Source organism: Panthera tigris, chromosome C2 (assembly GCF_018350195.1).
Source record: "Panthera tigris isolate Pti1 chromosome C2, P.tigris_Pti1_mat1.1, whole genome shotgun sequence".
Lineage (NCBI taxonomy): Eukaryota > Metazoa > Chordata > Mammalia > Carnivora > Felidae > Panthera > Panthera tigris.
The window spans coordinates 129,358,957-129,377,503 of NC_056668.1; the positions used below are offsets into that span (position 1 = coordinate 129,358,957).

The following is an 18,547-nucleotide window of genomic DNA, read 5'->3' on the forward strand; positions in this document are numbered from 1 at the left end:
GTCTTGTTCTGAGGGGCAGGAGCTGATATCCATGGGCACAGACTCTTCTGAAGGGATCCCTAAAAGGCTTCTTCTCATTCACAGGAGGTAGGTTGACCCCTGAGAAAGATCGGTTGAATCCAGGGATTTGATCGCAAGGCAGGATGCAGCCACTTGAGGAATTTACCCTGTTTCTGGCTATGTGCTATTTGGTGGCCCATTCTCGGCCAGGGTCCTAAGCCAATCCTTCAGTTGCATTTCTTGCTCTATAGTGATTGGTTAGGAAATGGAGTCACAACCCAAGCACAGTGAGTGCTTCTCGAAGGGACTGTTTCTGATTCTTTTAGGAAAGGGCTCCTTTTTTTTCTGTTTACTTCTTGCAGGCCTTGAACCTGAAAGTATGCAAAAGATGGAGCTTTTTCGCCAACTAAAAACCATAAGGAGTAATAAACCCTGAGGACAGAGCTGCTAGTACAGAGGAAGTGGAAGCTGAGAAATGGAGAGAAAAAGGCCAGGACCTGGTAAGGTAGTTTTAGCTCCTGGAGCAAGGGATGCCTGACTTGCTAGACAACTCCTGGGGTTTTCAGTCATGAGATGCAGAAAATTCACTGCCAGTCTTGTTTTCTGTCACCTGCAAACAAAAGATTCCTCAGGAATGCATCCTGACACCAGGAGCCTCCAGTGATTGGAGGTCCAGTGAGGCCTGCGTGTTCTTCATACCCAAAGCTGGGTTTCTCACATACTTAACCTTAACTCCAGAATCCCAGTTAGTCCTCCCCACCCTGCTGAGACTGTTTCTCTCCTTGTAAATATATGGTAATAAGTCATGCCATCCACCACCTATGGGGGTTGAAGACTAATTAGAACTCTTGTGAAATCCTTTGTTTTTACAAAATGTCAGCAGAAGAGTTCTATGCATTATCTTTTCCTCTTGAGTCTCCTGCCCTTTTGTGTTTTGTTTTGGTTTTTAAAACTTCTCTTCTGCAAAATAAAACTTGTCTTTTCTTTTTAAATATGACCAATTTTCTAGATTCACTTCTTAGGTGTAACAGACTAGACTAAAAATATCCCTGTCTGTGGTAGGGGGGTGAGATTCAGGACCATACTGGCTCTCTCCTTTCTGTTCTCTCGCTTTTCTTCCTGGATCTTCTTAAATTCTTGAATTTTGGGTTTCTAGTACTGGAAAGAAATGCAGTTAATTCAGAAAATGCCAAGACAAGGGAGCTGTTAACTTGATTTGTTTTGAATCTAGGTTTATCCCCAACTGGCATCATTTTGAGAAAATGTTCCATGGATTTCTGTGAGTGAAGTGGTTGTACTATGGAGGAAATTAACCATACGATAAAGACACCAGGAAGGAAAAAACGGGGGAAAATGTATTGGAAAGGAAGGGGAGAAATAGAGGATGAGCAGTAAAGAGAGGACAGTGACAGGGATTGAGATAGAAAATACACTTGGACCAACCTTTGGTGATCACATTTTGGTTAGATAATGCAATACTGTTAGAGTTGCCAGACTTAGCAAATAAAAATCCAGGACGCTCAGTTGAATTTGAATTTTAGATAAATAATAAGTAAATTTTTAGTATGAATATGGTGATTTTTCTTTTCTTTTTTAATGTTTACTTATTTTTAGGAGACAGAGACAGCCTGAGCAGGAGAGGGCAGAGAGAGAGGGAGACCCAGAGTCTGAAGCAGGCTCCAGGCTCTGAGCTGTCAGCACAGAGCCCGACGCGGGGCTCCAACCCATAGATTATGAGATCATGACCTGAGCTGAAGTCAGACGCTCAACCGACTGAGCCACCCAGGCGCCCCTGGGGATTTTTCTTTTCTAGGGTCGATGGGTTTTCTTGCTAGCATTCTGGAACCTATGAGTGAAACTGACTCCGGCTCGTATCTTGAGATCAAAACCATGGAGTCGTTGCCTATAAGTTCCTGCAGCTTCTAGCCTCTTCCCTGTTTCAGCACATGCCTTTAGCGGGCTGAAATGTTCACATATTCTTTCTGAGTCCTGGGAAATTCTCAAATACATGCAAAAGTGGAGAGAATTACAATGAACTTCCATTACTCTGAAGAGCCATTGACTTGTTGCCAGTCTTGTTTCATCTACACTGCTTCACCCCTTTATTTTGCAGTAGTATTTAAAAAAATTTTTTAACATTTATTTATTTTTGAGAGACAGAGACAGAGCACGAGCAAGGGAGGGGCAGAGAGAGAGACACACACAGAATCTGAAGCAGGCTCCAGGCTCTGAACTGTCAGCACAGAAGCTGATGTGGAGCTTGAACCCACGAACTGTGAGATCATGCCCTGAGCCGAAGTCAGATGCTTAACCAACTGAGCCGCCCAGGCGCCCCTTATTTTGTAGTAGTATTTTAAAGAAAATCCTAAACTTCATGTCACCCTTAGATATGTTTCTTTTTAAATTTTATATTCCCTTTCCTGTCCTTAACTGTGTATCTGATCTGTTTAATATTGCCAAGATTCCATTTTTCACCTTTGTTTCCCTTCATGTAAAATAGTAAATACAAAATACTGGCTCTCTTCCTTCATGAGATAATATTGCTTCATTTTCCTCCTCAGAGCATCCCTATAGTTCAAGAATTTCCCTCACTCTGGTGGCCTATTCAGGCCTCAGGGATCTGGTCTGCTTTGTGCTGTGGGGTCCATGGACCATGATGGGTGGGAGGTAGGGTGGGGGTGAGGGTTATCATGTTTTGGCTTTCTCTCAAACTTCCTTCCTGTGACAAGTACTGATCTTTTCTCTCTTTATTGCTAACTTTATGCACCATGCAAGTCTATACTTTTTTAGGGCAAGCATTAGCTCCTCTGATTTAACATTTTAAATATTCCCAGGAGTAGATTTGAAGATGCTGAGAGGAGCATGGCTGAGGACTGAGGATGTCACACTGCAGTGTGCACGGGGTCCCCTGGAGGGCTTGTTAAAAACACAGACGCAGAGCCCACCCCCTGAATCTCTGGTTCTGTAGGTCTAGGGTGGGGACAGAGAATTTGCCATTTCTGTGTGTTCCAGGGGATGAGTTACTGGTAGTCCTGGGAGCACACCCTCAGAACCACTGGGGTTAGTAAAAACTTTCTGGTTACTCAACCCTGAAGAAAAAACCTTGGGCAGGTTACTTAACCTCTCAGATTTAGTCTCCTCATCTGTGATCAACAAACGGTCATTCCTTCTCCCTTTCCGGTGATGACTTGGCTGCTTTTAAGAGTGTCAATGGAGAAGAGGAGACAAAACTGAAAAAGAACAAAGGCCTTTATTCGGGGTCTCAGAATTACCCTTTGGGGAGCACAGATCCTGGAGTAACCAGAAACATGTGCTACTTCCGTGGGGAAATCAAGGGGTTTTTATGAAAAGAAAGAAAGGGTAATTCCATAATTTAGATAAAGAAGAGAAGGGAAAAACCCCTGCGAATCTGGTGCTGACCAGTTGAGCTGCTTTTCATTGCTATCTTATTGATTACTGATGAGGGAGCTTGGGGCAAGCTGAGGGCAAAACACAGGCTGGCAGCCCACCCCCCTCCCCCGCCCCCCACCCAGGTGGAATATGTGTGATATTCCTCCAACACTCCTGGCTACCCAAGAACAAAGGAAAAAGGTTTAAGTGCTTGGCCATGATCATGTGGGAAACTAAGGCAAATGAAAAATTAAATTCCCTTACTGCCTACAGCCCATTGACAAGTCCTTGAGACCAGCAGAGTGACATCCCTCTAGGAGCTCATCTGCCTCGATGATGACACTTTGCTAGGAGCAAAAGAGAACCTCAGCTTAACATTATCCCAACCTTGAGGATCTTGTAAGTCTACTTCCTTTATCTCAACTGCCCCAAAATAAATGCTTGCAATCATACTTCAAGCTTATAACCTCCCAATATATCTCTGAAGGGTCTCATAACTAAGGTTTTATTAAACGGTAATAACGAGTGGCATTTCCCTAGCAACAGCTAGCCCCTCAAGCAACAGCTGGAAACCTTGCTTCCAAAATACCTTAGAGACTTAACTCTATCCCTGACCCCTAACTCTATCCCTGCCCTATCCTCTATCCCAACCTGAGGGTATATAATGAGTTACCCATCACAACCCCAGTGCAGCTTTTCCTGCCCACGGGTCCTGTCCCCGTGCTTTAATAACATCACCCTTTTTCACCAACGATGTCTTCAAGAATTCTTTCTTGGTCGTAGGCTCTAGACCACCCCACCATCACCCCAAAACTTCATCAATTGAAGCACCAATTATATTGGTGCTATCAAACAAAACTGTCTCTGGTATGTACTAGTTAACTTTACTGCCCTCATAGGATCCAAACTAGCCAGTTGCTCTGTTGAAATTTTATGAGCAACCGCTTGTAAACCAATTGCCGCTTCTGGCCCAGTTCAGGAGTTTATTAGCTGGGAAGGAAAACAAAGCTTCCAATGGAGACTCTTATGTCCAGAAATGTTTGACAATTTCACCAAAGCAAAAGCACACCTTTCCTCTGTGCTGTTTTGTCTGTGGCTAATTGGAAGCAGTTTGACTGTATTCATTTCTTAGAATCCAGTTGCATTGGTAGTATGGAGTTTTGGGTCAACTAAAGCAATGTTGAACCTCAGGGGCTGTGCTCCAGGTCCTCGATAGAGGGACTGGTGAGGACACATCTATAGGCCATTCATTCACCCACTGTGTATTGAGTATCTACTATGTGCCAGGCACTATTGTGGCTGGTAGAGATACAGTTACACAGGATCGTTGTCCTTGGGGAATTTGCATTCTAGTAGGATGAGAAGGAAGGGAACATTCCTGGTTGGGGCCCTGATAAAATAGGAAAACTACAGTGAAGAGCCAGTTCAATAATAATTTGTATTATTAGGAGTCCAAAGTCAGCTTCACTGGGCTCAAAGCATGTGCTGGAAGGCCACGCTCTCTCTGAAGGTTATAGGGGAGAATCTGTCTCTTATCCTTTCTGGCTTCTAGAGCTGCATTCCTGGACTCCTGGTTCCTTCTTCCATCTTCAGATGTCTTTTCCACCCCCTCACCTCACCTCCTGTCGCATAGTGTGGGGCAGTGAAGAATGTAGAGGCAGGGGGGAAGATGATCCAGGAAGGATGGGAACAATGTCTGAGAACTGTGATGACCATGGCCGCAGGTGCTCCATGAAGCCATGTTGTCAAGCAGCAGTGAAGACGAATGTGGATTGGAAGGTCTCCATGTACCATGTACCACATGCTTTACAGGCCTTCCTCCTCTAATTCTCACACTTTACTCTTTTTAAAAATTTATTTATTTATTTATTTTTTTGAGAGAGCGAGCGAGCAGAGGAGGGACAGAGAGAGAGAGGGAGAGAGAGAATCTCAAGCAGGCTCTGCATTGTCAGCGCAGAGCCCGATGTGGGGCTTAAACTCACGAACCATGAGATCATGGCCTGAGCCGAAATTAAGAGTCAGATGCTTAAACCAGCTGAGTCACCCAGGTGCCCCTCTCACAATTACCTTTGAGGGAGGTGCTTTTGACACGTGAAAAAAAAACTAATGCTCAAAGTTGACTTGCCCAGAGTCACTCCTAAAGTGGTAACACCTGGGGCACAAGGCAGGCAGCCTTCCTCCAGAGCAGAGCCCTGAGGAAAGCCTTCCTACTCAGTCTGTAGACCAACAGCATTGGAATCCCTAGGAGCCTGGTAAAACTGCGGACTCCCGGGCTCTGGGCTCTGTGCTAGACCTGCTGAAACAGAATCTGCATTTTCACAAGAGCCCCTGAGATTCCAATGCATGTATGTGTTAGAGAATCTCTACCACCAAGCGTTCCACTGGAAATGCGGGGAAACTACATTTTCAGCAGCTGTGGGAGCTGGTGGAGATACCTTTCTCTATGGTGTTTGCTTTAACAATATTAGGGAGCCCAGTTATTCTGATATGTATTCATTTGGGTAAGCAAATAACCACAATTAAAAAACAACAAAACAAAACAAAACCTCTCTGAGTTCATGTCTCCAGTCCTAAGGAAGGACACCACAGTGCCCTCTAAATAGCAGTTACTTGTCTCCTTGGCACTAAAATATTTGCTGACTCGGGTATTCATCATCTCTGTGTGCTGCAGGGTCCAGAGTGATAAATTATGGAAGAGAGTTATTAAATTACAACACTGTCTCTTACATCAGATGCTGGTGTTAGGCATATTTTGGGCCCCACAATCATCACATAGCAAGTAGAGAATCGTGATTATGGTCCTTATAAAAGATGCCTATTCATGGAAGTTTGTTTTTACCCTAGGTCTTTGTTAGGCTGGTATTCTATTTCTATGCTTTAGAGTGTGTGGTTTTGTCTGAATCAAGGAATAGAATAAATAAAAATAGAATCAGGCTAGTAGACCAGTGTTTTTCATGGGCCATTTGCTTTAGAATTGCTTGGTGCTAGTTAAACACATAGATCTTTCGGCCCCACCTGGAAAATTAGAGTGTTTAAGGGTGAGATCTAGAAATTTTAATTTTTAACTGGCTGACCTTGCAAGTCTTACAGAAATGAATCTTTGAGAATTACCATTGTATATATCAGACCTAACTCTGTGATCATGTGGATGACAAATCAGAAAAAGAGAGCAGTATAATGACTTGCCTAAAACTTCAGTGCCTCACATATAGTAACATTTCCAATTTTCTTTTATATACATATAAAAGAAAAAAAAGTCTTGTATAGATAGTTGGTTTTTTCGGAGAGCCTTTTGGATCTGTCAGCATCTAATAAAGGTAGGGCTAGCCGATTGTGTGCCTGAACGTGAGATAGGCAAGTAACTGCAAAATAAACAGTAACGAAATGTAAAAATTATCTCATGTGATAGATACTAAGTGACCATTTGTTACCAGGCACGCCAAATCCATAGGGTTTTACTCGAATTTAAAGAGTTAAGGCAACTGGCGGAGTTCCTTGAACGAGCTGACATAATGCCACAAGTTGCCAGGAGAGGGCAGCAGAGAGCCGCCGAATGGCCCATAGAGGCCCCCTGAAGGAAGGTTATCAATTAGGAGGATGTTAGAACAGCAGCCCAAAGCTGGCTTTCCCAGGAGTGTCTGCTAAGGACACATTTAACCTGGACAGGTTGAAGCTTAGCCCTAAAAGAAGAGATCTGGGTCTGAAGCAGAGACAGTTACCTCTTATGAAAAAAGGCGATGCCCAGGTGGTGGGTAGAAGAGAAAGATGAAGTCAGAAAGGCAAGCTGAGTGAGTCAGGAGCAGGGGTAAGTGGTGGGTATGTCACAGCGGGATGGTAGACTCATCAGGAAGCCAGGGAGCACCAGCTTCTTCTGAGGCAGTGACCCTGGTTTATAGCATTTTAGGAGCCACTGCCCTGGTAAGTAAGATCAGGAAACAGTGGGGCTCCTGATGAAGAACATTTCATAACCAGGTGATTAAAAACCCTGGAATTAATCCTTTATTTGACAAGTGCTTTGGTAGTGAGATCTTCAAATTCTTTCTGGAAAATGCCATAGTATTAAAAAAAAAACCTTAAGGAATACAAGACAGTGCGTGATTAAATACTGCAATTATAGTACAATCAATACTTGCTCAAGAAGTTTCACTGAAGGGGGAGATCAATGAAGGTTTGAGTAGCCAAGGAAGGTTTTTTTTTTTTTTAAGGAAGTGAAAAATGATCTAAGCCTTAACTGGCGAGTATGAGTTAGAAAGGCAAGGAGGACACTCAGTGAGTCAAGGGAGAAAATTTCCATCTGTTTGCTTGGTGCTAGTTAACTACATAGATCTTTGGGCGCCACCTGGAAAATTAGAGTGTCTAAGGGTGGTTTAAGGGTTAAGCCTGTGAAGAGACTGTCTGCCTGGATCAAGGGAGCCTAGAATGTACAGTGGGCTAGGACATAAAGACACTTGCTTGACGTTTGTAAAACTTTGTTTTGTTTGATGGTTTCCAATACATTTTGAAGGAGGAGTGTCCAGCTTCTTAAGCAATAGAATGTATCATTCACTTAGAGGAAATAAACTTTGATGCTGTGTGCACCTGACACAGGTAGCTCACAATGAGAGAATCGCTACGGGGGTGATGCTGCCTGATTCCTCCCTGTTGCGGCACCATAATCTCGACCCTGCAAAAAGGTAGGATCTACTCGGTGCATGTCTGGATATTGCACCCAGAATTTTATGAAGATGGTACAAAGTTTTATTGAGAATTCCTGAAATCATATTCTGTTCTGAGAACCAGGTACAGTTAACTTACATGCTTACACAAAAAAGGACCCAAGAGATCCATTTTCCACCCGTTAATGAGCTGGTGATTATCCCTTACAGTCATGGCCTAGAGAGTAATTATGATGTATTTGGGTATACTTTGTTAGTATATCCCATCTGTTCTGGGACGTTAGCTTCATGCTTGTTATTACTGATCATTGATGGGTCTTTTGGTCTTTGCTTACACACTAGTTAAAAACACGATCTCCTTTTCAACTAATTTTTATAGAGTGCTTCATGTCCCTCCAATATACTCTAAAGCATGAACGCTTATTTGGGTTCTCAACACAGCAGCTCTTGTTTCTCTGATGTACTCTCATCTATCTTTCTTTCTTTCTTTCTTTCTTTCTTTCTTTCTTTCTTTCTTTCTTTCTTTCTTTCTAAAGTTTATTTCTTTTGTGTGTGTGTGTGTGTGTGTGTGTGTGTGTGTGAGAGAGAGAGAGAGAGAGAGAGAGAGACAGAGAGAGAGAGAGAGACAGAGAGAGAGAGAGAGAGAAAGAGAGAGAGAGACAGAGAGAGAAGAGAAAGAGAGAGGGGGAATCCCAAGCAGGCTCTGCACTGTCAGCACAGAGCCTGTCATGGGGCTCGATCTCATGAACTGAACTGTGAGATCATGACCTGAGCTGAAATCAAGAGTTGGATACCTAACTGACTGAGCCACCCCAGGTGCCCCTGTTCATTCATTCATTCATTCATTCATTCATTTTTGAGTCTGAGCAACTTGAAACACTTCCCATTAGTAACGATGGCTCCCTATGGCAGGGATTCTCATGAGAATGGAAATGGGGAGGGTGAAGAGGAAAGGACATATCCCCCATCACCAAGGGAAACATCACAGAGATCCCGAGAAATCCTCCTCTCTATCCCCTGTAGTGCTTTTAGCTAAGAGGCATTGCTATCACTTCAGGATTCAGGACACTGTGTGTGTGTGTGTGTGTGTGTGTGTGTGTGTGTGTGTGTGTGTGTATGTGCACGTGCGAGCACATCCACGTGTGCTCGCTCATACACAGGTATCTTGCAGTAATCAGTGTTCTCTATCTGCTCTTGGTTTGGGAAGGTGTGTGTAAATCCTTATGGCGAGTCCCTTTGGTAGGTCCAATCACTTCCAGCTTAGGAAAGCATATTCCTCATGGGCAGTACCAAGGATCATTTCTTGGAGAACACCTCTACATTTCCTTCTGGCAGCATAAATTTAGAGGGAGCTCAGGGATGGTGTTATTTAATCAATTAATGCCCACTATTGGGATATACATTCTTTTAAGAAGGAATTTTCCTTTAGGCCATTCCTCAGAGTGTCAGGGCATCCATAAACAATTATTTGAGAAAGAGAAAAGAGCTAAAGTTAGGGTCAGTTGTTTGAAGCTCCACATAAGAAGAAGGAAAACTTAGATGTCAGGAAATTAACCATTGGAGGTATTTCATACCTCTGAATGGCTAAGAGTTGTAGGAAATGACTAACAAATCTGATATCATAGTTGCATGCTGCATTAGTGAGTCCAGGCCATATTAAAATAGATGAGGGTTGCTTATGTCTGTAGCTGGGACTACAATTTACATACAGAGTAGGTAGTTTACTTCCTAATTAATTGATCTGATCCACACTGCTGGATACTAACATTTAGTCCAATGGAATAATTTTAGTCCAACTCAGTAATTTAAACAGTCTATAAGTTTATGCTTATTTTTTTGCATGAACATTCTCTTCCTGTCTCCACCCACTGTGCCTCTTTAAAGTCATGGTGGGTAGGGGCGCCTGGGTGGCTCAGTCGGTTAAGCGTCCGACTTCAGCTCAGGTCACGATCTCATGGTCCGTGAGTTCGAGCCCCGCATTGGGCTCTGGGCTGATGGCTCAGAGCCTGGAGCCTGCTTCCGATTCTGTGTCTCCCTCTCTCTCTACCCCTCCCCCGTTCATGCTGTCTCTCCCTGTCTCAAAAAATAAATAAACGTTAAAAAAAAATTAAAAAAAAAATAAAGTCATGGTGGGTACATTAGGTGTTGTGTATGTGAACTTGGCTGGTCGGTGGGGGAAGGAGGATATATTTCTTGGACTTCACTGTTTTCTGGAACTGCTCTGATCTCTCTAGCAGAGGGGCTGAGCTGGGCCACTCCCTGGCTTGGAGAACTCCCAGGTCAACTAGCCCCTTCAGAGGGATGTTCAGTTGATATCTGCTGCTGAACCCCAGTGGTTTGGCTTCTCTCATTACACCGTGTTTCACTGTTAACTTAGCCCTCACCCTGGTTCTTGCTGTGCTGTCGGTACCCCTGAAGCCTGGTGGGGATCCCCTGATGTGATAGTTTCTGTCAAATTCCCCAGGCTGACTTTCAGAGGCTTTGAGGAGTTTTGGATACCAACTATGGGACCAGAAGAAGGCAATGGAGAGTTAACTGAGGCCTTTCCTCAGGGATGCTCACATCAGTGTATTTTCATTCCAATGCTGGAAACCACATGCTAGACAGAAGTCTTTTCCTTTTTGGAAATTCTCTTAAACCCCTTCCTAACATACCTCTGCTCTCTGGGACTCTAGTCCAAATAGGGGATATTGAGTTTATGTCTTACCTTCCTCTGCTTCCTTTCTTCCTTCCATCATCCCTCAGGTTGGAAGGGAAAAACTTTGAGCTTCCCACTTCCTGTATACCTTATTTTTTTTCCTATCCTGATGCAGCAAGCCTCATGATGAGCCATCAGATGTGTGAGGAGTAACCTCGCTGTGGTGCATTCCCACTTCACATGTGGCTCATTGACCTGCAGCGTCTGTATCACCTGGCAGCATATTAAAATGCAGAGTCTCAGGCCCTACTTGGACCCAATGGATCAGAAGCTGCATTAAAATTTTTTTTAAGTTGATTTGTTTATTTTGAGAGAGACAGAGAGACCGAGCAGGGGAGGGGCAGAGGCAGAGGGGGAGAGAGAATACCAATGCGCGGCTTGAACCCACGGACTGTGAGATCATGACTTGAGCCGAAACCAACAGTCAGGCACTGAATCGACTGAACCACGCAGGTGCCCCAGAAGCTGCATTTTTAACAAGATGCCCTGGGGACTTATATGCACATTCAGGTTTGAGAAGCACAGGTGTGGAAGAAACTGTATGATCTAGCTAACTTAGGCCTAGCCCTTAGCAAGTTAATGGGAATTAAAGAGATTTAGGAAATCCTTTTTCTCTTGAAAAACCTTGCTTTTATCAACCATTAAGTTGCTGCCAGACTCCAAAGGTGAATATTAACTGTGTTTCCTTTTGCACCCTTGCTATAATAATCATTAACCTTACAAAGGGAAACAGACGTTTCTAGTAGACTATGGGATGTTTAGTACAAGGAAATACAGAAGAGAAAGATACTTAACATATTAAAATACTATCACAGGTTTTGAAAAAAAAGAGAAGAAATAATAAGAGATGAAATGAGTAAAATAGTTAAGTTGGTGACAATATAATTTATTATACTTAAAATTTTTAGTAACTATTCTGGTACTGTACAGTTTGTAAGTAGAAAGCAAATTTAACTGATTAATATCACTATATCCTTGCTTCCCAAAGGTAGTATGTTTTGCCAAAGTGCTCTAAAAAAGTGGGTTTCATAATCAGTTCATAAAATTCTGTGAACTATATATTCCTCTTGGAGACTTAACAATAAACATGGCCATTATAAAGGTACTGCAAGGTCCTGCCAGGAAATCCCTCTAATCTCATCCAATAGGGATTTCTACAACTCACTTATCTATGGAATCTTATTTCATGTAATATCCACTAGCATGCCATAAAACCTGTGTTCTCTAGAACATGCTTTAGAATGTTCTAATCGAAACATATTAACCATGCAATGATTGCCACGTCTAAGTAAGTTGTGGTGTTCCCAAGTGCTACCTGGTGGCTCATGACTGATCCAAACTGACCCAGATTCTTTTCACTCGCCATCAAGGTCGAGGGCCCTAGGATCCACACGGCTCCCTCCAGGTGGTGCCTCCTCCTTCCCTGTGCCCTGAACCTTGCTGCTCTGCCTGAGGTGTCTGTTTTTGTATCTAGGCCTTGTTTTCTGCCCATATAATCAGTCAGTTCAGTTGACATCACGGATTGTCAGCTTGCCTCTCTATTCAGTTTCACCTCAGATGCCGCCTCTTAGATCTTGGAATTGAGCTCCAAACAGATGATAAAGAAGCTGACATTTCCCTCTCACAACCCAGATCAGCTCCTAGGCCAGGTTCCTAAGACTTCTGCTGATGAGTAGGAGAGCTGCACAATTATTGAAGTACATCCACTCTAATGAGTCAGCACTGTCTGCCTGACAACAGCTGCAAGAGCTGAAGACACGGCTTTGCAAACCCAAAAGGAGGACATACCATCTGTAAAGCGTTTCCGTGTCACTTTCTGGCATAGTCTTAGAAAATTGTTCATATGCCGTGTGAGGCTAGTCTTGCAGTTTCAGATTCTTTCTGGTAACATCACACAGATAAAGTACATGCGTGTTTAGAAAGGATGAGTCTCAGCGATGCTCTCCTCTTTTTCTCTCATGGCAGAAAGAGTCTGGTGTGCTCTGTGTTTGAAAACCAAGCCTCATTCTTTAGTTATGCATATAGTCCATTATGGATAGGATAGCATGGAATGCAATTCCATGGAACTGATTTTTCTAGATATGAGTCAGAAGAGAGTCCTGTAGTCAAAATAGTTGAGAACTGCTGGGGTGAGAGTTGGAATATTGGTGCGGTCAGAGTAGGATGGAAGGAATGCCAGAAAGCTAATGGACTGTCAGAAGGTAGTAGAATTGTACACCTATGCTCAAGACATGGCCTCATAGTAGGTGGAATATACTTCCCTGTCCCTTGACTAGGGTTTGGCTATGTGTCTTGTGTTGGTCAATGGGATATTAGCAGATCTGATGTAAGCAGAGGCTTGAAATATGCTTGTGCAAGAGATTCCCCCAGGTTGCTGCTGTTCCTTCAGTCTGGGCCTCAGAATGAATACTCCAGAGGCTGATCTGAGCCCAAAGGCCAAGCCCAGCCAATCCTCAGCCTGTAGCAGAGGTTCTCAATGGAACCCAGCCTAGATCAGCCAAATTATTATCAACCGACAGACTTGTGAGTGTCAGAGTAATTGCTTGTTGTAAGCCATGGGGTTTGGGGGTTGTATGTTATGCAGCACTATTGTGGCAATAGCTGCCTAATATACTGGGTTAAACAAAGTTAAACAGTTTCTGCATTGCAGTTTCTTAGAGACTTTAATCTTGGGTGTGTACGGAAAATCTTTAAGATGGCCATAGAACTAGTGGCAACTCTCACGAGACCTTTATTTTTCAAAAAAATTTATGGTATCAAGGCAGGTGGGGATATAACCAGAGTTGGCTTTTGGGGGAGGGTAATTACCCCTCCCCTTTCTTCCATTCCCTAATTCAACACACACACAGAAATTCATCTTGATGAGAAGACTGCTAATGTTATGGGTTATAGCCACATGGTTATGGGGTCATGGTGTTAGGAGGAATAGTTTGGGGTGTGGAGAAGGGAAAGGTGAAATTTTTGAGATTGCTGCATTTATTATCTTTATGCACATCGTTCTTAATGTGGCTATAGCAAATACTTATTCTTTGGGAAATGGATACAGAAGACAGCATAAAATGGGGGAAATACACGCTGTCTGATATAGGGAAGATACCCAGCTGTGAGGAATGAAGAACAGAACTAGGAAGTGTGACAGTAAAGTCATCCAGCTAATTACGACACCCACTAGTTCACTGGGGGTGTGTTTTCTTTCTAAGTTTTCCTAGTGCATCCTTTTCTCTTAGGAAGGCTGACTGGAGCTGCACCCTCACGGAAGGAGCCTCTTGCCTTGAGAAAACCTCAGGACCCTGGCCTGCCTGAGGTCTTAAGAAGTGTTCCATTTTCCTCTTGGGTATACATGTACTTTCCTTGCCTGCTCTTGGCCATTGGAGTGATGAAACCCAAAGCTAAGGCAAGGACACCAAGAAGGCCACTTACCTCTACCCTTTGGGATAGGGGTTGGAAAAACTCTGTTTTTTCAGAGCCAGAGAGTAAATAGTTTTGACTTTTCAGACCATGCAATCTCTATTGCAACTACTCATCTGAAGGCAGCCATAGATAATAATGTTAATGAAAGAATGTGGTTGGGTTCCAAAAAAGCTTACTTATAAAAATAGGTGGTGGGATGAATTTGGCCTGTGGCCATAGTTTGCTAACCTTTGCTTTGAGAAATGATTTCATACAGTGAGCATATCACTGCACTTTAAGTCAACCAAAGCCCATTGTAAAGAACATGCATTTTCCTGAGGTTTCCTCTCTGTGCATCTTGCTCATGAGCCTGTGGCATAAAGTGTTAGGTTTGAGTCTCCTGGATTTGTGTCATATTTCTCTCCTTCTTTTTCACAGACAGGACAAAAAAAAATAAATTGTGATGCTCTTGTGAGGTAAGCTGTACCCATAATAATTTTGCCCCTATTTTGCAGATGCTTGACATTTACTTTTGAATTTTCTATAAAGGACACATTGGGGAAAAAATCTAATTGCAAGATAAATTGTAGGAAATTAAATGATGCAATTTGGTGACTTGTAAAAAGGTAGGTCAAATTTGCAATAACCATCATGAGACATGAGACACTGGTATATTGCTTGTGCATTAGAAGGGTTGTCAGCATATTTAGTGTAGATGAGTAGGGATAACTATGAAATAAAACTTCACAGTAATGAGACCCACACCATCTGCACAATAGCCTTCCTGCGTTTCTGTGCATTGGAAACTTTAATGACATTACCTCAAAATATGGCCCAGATTTCTTCCCTTTTATCAATCTCCAAAGTATTGTGCCACTGCTATTTCTCATAGGATAACTACAGGTCTTGGGTTCGGGCAAGCTCAAACAGAGTTACACAGGAAGTCATTCCTGCTGTTCAGGATCCACTTAATTGCCAGCTTTGCTAGATCACCCATCAGGTAACCCCAAAACTTTTCTAAAGAAACAGAGCCGAAATCAAGGTGGGGGAGATTTGATGGTTGCCAGCATGTGGCTGCATTTTTCTACCTTTGGATACCAGTGGATTCATTTTCAGGCTTGCCAAGGTCTTAGGCACCTCCGTCCCTTCGTTACACAGCGAGCAGTTTCTCTAGACAATGGGGGTACAAAGAATGCAAGCAGAGAGTTCTGGCAGCTAATTTATAAATCTCTAGCTTGAATTCTATCCTATTGGTTCTCCTGAACTCTATGAAATCTAATTAGACAGTTCTGTCTGATTTTCTCCCCAAACCTTATGTGCCTTTGTATCTTCTCATTTGATACCTAATGAGTGGGACTGGGTTCATGCTTATCAGCTGGTCTTCCTGAGGTCTGTGAAACCATTTCCAGAGTGAAAAAGTCACAGGTAACAGTTCCAATTAGCAGAATGCATGTAGCTTTCTTCTAAAAGAACCCAAAGCAGAAGCCTAGGTTACATTTGGTTTGGATTAGTTCTTGATTTCAGTACCTATGACTGAGAGGCTTTCTGATAAAATAATACAGCACAAACAAACCCTGAAAAATCAAGATGTAGTTTGTCCAGTGTGTTTAAGGCTTTGGAACTGACCAAATACCACACAAAGTAGATTATATAATTGCTTCTTCTATTGCGTTTTTAATTTTATTGCATATTTAATACCTTGTGTGACCTAATGGGCCTATTAGAAGGGAAATTTTTTAACATAAAGTATAAGATCTTGAGGAACTTAACAGAAGACCATGGGGTAAAGGAAGGGGAAAAAAAACAAACAGAGAGAGAGGGAGGCAAACCATAAGAGACTCTAAAATACAGAGAACAATCTGAGGGTTGATGAGGGGTGAGGGAGAGGGGAAAATGGGTGATGGGCATTGAGGAGGGCACTTGTTGGGATCAGCACTGGGTGTTGTATGCAAGCAATGACCCACAGGAACCTACCCCAAAAACCAAGAGCACACTTTACACACTGTATGTTAGCCAATTTGACAATAAGTTGTACTAAAAAAATAATATACAGTATATGAATATCACATATTGTATCTAATGAAGTCACAAGATCAGATCTTGTTGCCTTTGTTTAGGCAACCAGTGTCTGTCCATCTCACTTTTACTGCCAATTACTTGGAGAATGCACTTTCCCCATTTTGTTGTTAAAATTCCACTTTCCAACTCCAGACTTACCCAACTCCATGCCACTAAGGCACTCAAATCATTGCATAGGTTCTGGTCACCAACATGAGTTTTAAGTGGGTCATAGGTTCACTATTAAGCAAATGGAATATCTTTAGACTTTCCCTGAGACATATAGGATAGAAGCAAAGTTCTTTCCACCAGATTTGAATAAAAAAACCCAATGTAGCTCTTCACGCAGTTACAGCCATGTTGTTGTCATGTGAATGCTAAGCATGGTTGAACCTCTACAGGGCAGAGCCAAGAACTAAAGAGGAAGAAAGGTTTTGGGGACAGTCATTGGAGCCCTAATCAGTTCACATCTGATTTCCCCATGGATTTTTCAATTATATAAGTTAATAAATTTTGGGGGCACCTGTGTGGCTCAGGCAACTAAGTGTCTGACTCTTGATTTTGGCTCAGGTCGTGATCTTGTGGTTCATGAGATCAAGCCCTATGTTGGGCTTTGTGCTGACAGCATGGAGCCTGCTTGGGATTCTCTCTCTCCCTCTCTCTCTGCCCTTCCCCCACTTTGCATGCTCTCTGGCTCTCTTAAAATAAATAAACAAATACCTTTCTTGCTTAAGAAACTTTGGGTTATATTTTCCGTTACTTGTAAGCAAACAAGGTATAAATATTCAGACACAGATGAGCACTGATCATGCTGAAAGGAACCTGAGGGATTATTCTCTCCAACACCTTTAGAATTAATAAACCAGGGACAGGTGCCATTTACATAGTCTGCTGGTGGTGGAAGTATGTGTAGCCTCTGAGACTTTCTTTTCCTGCCATTAAATTAAGGACTGTATCTCTCCTTGGGAGATGAGACACATTCCAGAAAGTTACCTAGTCTTTTTTATTTATTCTCATTCAAATATGCCAGTTCTGATGTCAGTTCTTACTTTTATCTTCTAAAATAAAACCACAACTGGCTTGCCAACTAAACAAAAACAAAAGCAAAAAGAGTTATTGTAACAGGCTTTTGCCTTGTCAACGAGTTGAAACTATAACATCTCCTATGGCTGTGTGATGGGCCTGTGATACCCTGGTTTCTGTTACCTCAAAAGTGGGTACATCCTACCCACTGGCATCAGGTAACTTGACTTGGCTCCCATGGTGGCTTCTAACCAACCCTGCCTCCCAGACTTGAGGACTGAGTCCCCATCCTTTCTCTCCTGGAGTCAGCCTCTGCTTAGGTGCCTCCTCTACTTTGGGCAAAGCCTCTGGCCCTCCCCAGAGTTGATGCTCAAGTCTTATCTCCAGTCACACTTCCCTGTCCCCTCTCACTAAACTCTCTTTCCAGGATTCTACCAATAGTTTGAACTCTGGTTCTTATAAACTTGTACTGCTGGTCCCTTTGGCCTCATTAAAAGGTTATCTGTGGTGTTTTCCTGCTCAGATGGCCCTTGAGACTCCTTTGACTATGCTCCTTGGGAATGCTGGAATATTTATTTCTTGCAAAAAAAGCAGTTACCCTATTTGCTAGTCCCAGAAACTTTAGCTAGTGCTGATGTCCTGAGGGCTTAAATGAATTTACAGACTTAAGAAAAAGTAAAATATGAGCCAATATTTAAAAACCTGTAGATATTATGTCACAACTATCTAGTTTTAGACTATTCTTTAAAAAATTAGATGATCTGGGGCACCTGGCTGGCTCAGTCAGGCATCCAGCTCTTGATTTTGGCTCAAGTCATGATTTCACAGTTCATGGGTTTGAGCCCTGCCTTGGGCTCTGAGCTGACAGTGTGGAGCCTGCCTGGAATTCTCTCTCTGCCCCTTCCCCACACCTCTTGCGCTCTCTCTCTCAGGACAAATAAACTTTAAAAAAATCTTTAAAAAATTAGATGATTTGACAACTCTGTTTCCCCATTTTCACATTTTACAGCTTTTTGATATGAGTGCCCTTTGGAGAGAGTATTCTGCAGTCCCCAGCATTCCCTATTGTACCTCTTCCAGCTCTATCATGGCTTTACCTTATCTGCCTGCTCAGTGTTCCCGTTTGAGTGTGTAACTTCTTTCCGAGTTCAGCCATTCCAACCCTGTTTTAATCTCAATGATATATTGTGAGTATCTCTTATTCTCAAGCACGTGCAATTCAGATTGTGTATATGTTGATTTAGTTATTCTTTGTTGGTTGGATATCCTGTACATATGTAATAATATGTTTTGGAGTATAACTCCCGTAGCATAGTAGGTGCTTAGAAATGTC

The 18,547-nt window shown here is 42.7% G+C and overlaps 1 protein-coding gene across 1 annotated transcript in view; it reads left to right on the plus strand.

Moving 5' to 3' along the window:
* CPNE4 (copine 4) overlaps positions 1 to 18,547 on the plus strand; it is a 672,331-nt gene that overhangs the window by 9,116 nt on the left and 644,668 nt on the right. Inside the window, exon 3 of the mRNA XM_042956642.1 lies at positions 363 to 500. The gene's annotated coding sequence lies outside the window, so the exon portion shown is untranslated. The remainder of the gene's footprint in view (positions 1 to 362; positions 501 to 18,547) is intronic.